The sequence below is a fragment of the Palaemon carinicauda genome, chromosome 6, assembly GCF_036898095.1.
Source record: "Palaemon carinicauda isolate YSFRI2023 chromosome 6, ASM3689809v2, whole genome shotgun sequence".
In the NCBI taxonomy this organism is placed as follows: Eukaryota; Metazoa; Arthropoda; class Malacostraca; order Decapoda; family Palaemonidae; genus Palaemon; species Palaemon carinicauda.
The window spans coordinates 150,948,703-150,951,202 of NC_090730.1; the positions used below are offsets into that span (position 1 = coordinate 150,948,703).

The 2,500-nt window shown below is 33.3% G+C and overlaps 1 protein-coding gene across 1 annotated transcript in view; it reads left to right on the forward strand.

The window, feature by feature from the left end:
* The first annotated feature begins 1,609 nt into the window (after window positions 1-1,609).
* LOC137642233 (glucose dehydrogenase [FAD, quinone]-like) overlaps window positions 1,610-2,500 on the forward strand; it is a 30,016-nt gene continuing 29,125 nt past the window's right edge. The window contains exon 1 of the mRNA XM_068374765.1: window positions 1,610-2,036. The gene's annotated coding sequence lies outside the window, so the exon portion shown is untranslated. The remainder of the gene's footprint in view (window positions 2,037-2,500) is intronic.

Genomic DNA, 2,500 nt, shown 5'->3' on the forward strand with positions numbered 1-2,500 from the left:
AATAAGAAATGATAAAAATAGATTAAATACAATCCTCACAAGTGGTGAGTCAAAAGATAAAGGCTTGTTATCAGATCGGAGTGCTGTTTAAAAAGGAAAAAAAAAAAAAGAAAAAAAAGAATGACAAAGCGTAAGATCTGTGCAAAAATATATCATTATTGCCCGAATATATTCCTCAAAAAATAATCTCAAGCTGCTTTGAAAAATGGTGAGGAACATGGGTATCATATCAAAACGGCCTTGGTTTTTATAAGTTATTACCGCAGACAGTTGCTTAATCTCCTTTTTCTTGACTGAAAAGCAGGGTCGGTCTCTCTAATTAACTTTCTCCATCTGTTTCTATTGGTTACAGCTTCTACCCCAAGTCCAACCTCACCCATATCTTCAGGAAAACGTGATGCTCAGATGCAGAAGAACCACAAGGAAAATGAAAATACGAAATATACGATTAAGTCCTGACTAGTTTCGTGATACTTCTTCAGAGGACTGATTTATTGAGAGAGGTTTCTTATCAAATGGCCATAATAACTCACATAAGCTTCCTAGCTTTCTCCTTTATATTAAATATACCACCTATCTTTCTTATACCCTTTTCAATAGTGCTATCTTTCTTATATCCTTTTCAATAGTGCTATCTTTCTTATATCTTGTTTCTCCCTCCTTTTCAATAGTGATATTCCAGTAGTACATCTCACCATCCTCATCTCGGCTCTTTCCAACAGTCCCTCCTCTTTCCTCTTGAGTGCCCGAGTTTCTATCGCATATAGCAATAGGCCTACTTGCATTTTGAGTCTTAATGGCATTTTCTTGTCTGGAAAAACTCGTTACTTCCCTCCATTTTATTTGCCGTATGTCTTTCACTCCCTGTCTCACTCCTTGCTCATCTGTTATTAATGGCTAAATGACAAGACTTATTTATTGTTCAAGGCACCCGGTTGCAAGGGAATATATATATATATATATATATATATATATATATATATATATATACACACACACATATATATATATATATATATATATATATATATATATATATATATATATATATATATATATATATATATGTGTGTGTGTGTGTGTGTGTGTGTGTGTGTGTTTATGTGTGCGCGTGTGTGTATGGGTGTGGGAGCTGGGATTCTCTCTCTGAAATTTATGGGATATATTTCTAAAATATTTTGATAAAGATAGAAAAAAATGTTTGAACTATAGCTCGAATCCTGAATAAAGAAATTAAAAATTTACGCCGAGAAAACCTGGTGCTAAGCTCCTATTTTCATTGTTTTATATATCGCCACTACCAAATTCAAATATCTTTTTATTCATTATCCGTGGTTTTGATTATTACGATAAAATTGCCCATCTATTGGTATTTGCAGTTGTGGCTCTTGAAATAAAAAATTTCTAGTAGGTTTTTTTCAGTTTAGACCTATTATTGAGCACTGCATTTTACGTGTCCAAAGTAATCGTATTAAATCACTCATTGTTTCATATAAGATACTTTTTTATCTATTTACTAATTTTCCAAGTTCGCCAATTCAATCTTCGCACTCTAAGAACGAACGAAGGTGAACGAGTGCAGGAATGCCCCGTGTCTGTCTGCGAGAGGTAGACTCAGTTTTCCATTCTCAGTCGACGCTTGGTCAGAGAAGAGTTTTGCTCGCTTTTATCAAGAAGAAGAGTTCCCGTCGAACCACCTCAACTCCGGAAATAAACAAACAAAGGGCATTTCTGTTGTCCTTTGAATTGTGTAAACATTCATTGTGGGGTTTTCGTACATGTGATTGTGAAAACGGAAATGAGGAAAAGGCAGTGCGCGAAACATATAAATATCGAAACGAGTTTTTAAATTTAACTCAAATTGTGGCGATTGGCGGATTAGGTGGACTGCTATAGGAGTAATAGTGGTAACAAGTTAATTTTAACAAAATTATGATAATTGTGCAGCGTATTAAGATTGTTCTTTTATCGTGGAAACATCCTACTGAGTGAAACATCATCTAGATTGGCTGAAATAATTGAATTTGAAAACCAAAGTGAGTATTTCCTTACTTGATTATAACGTGTATTTTGTTAATGAATTTGGATTAGTGTTTTACTTCAGATTTAAAAATGTTAGTTACATAGAGAGAGAGAGAGAGAGAGAGAGAGAGAGAGAGAGAGAGAGATTTGACATTCGATGAGTCCTTCAATCAAAAACAAAAATGTGACAGTGACATTTTAAGATAAAGGTGAGTTTTTTCCCCCTTGTGCCCTTACTTTTATGGAGCCCTTGGGCTTATAGCATCCTGCTTTTCCGATTAGGGTTGTAGATCAGCAAATAATAATAATAATAATAATAATAATAATAATAATAATAATAATAATAATAATAATAATAATAATCACATCAGTATATATATTTAATCTCAAGTGAATTCCTTCTTGCAAGTTACAAATAAACTTTTCAATGACAAGTTATCTTCAGGACCATATACAACTAAGTTAGATACGATAATAT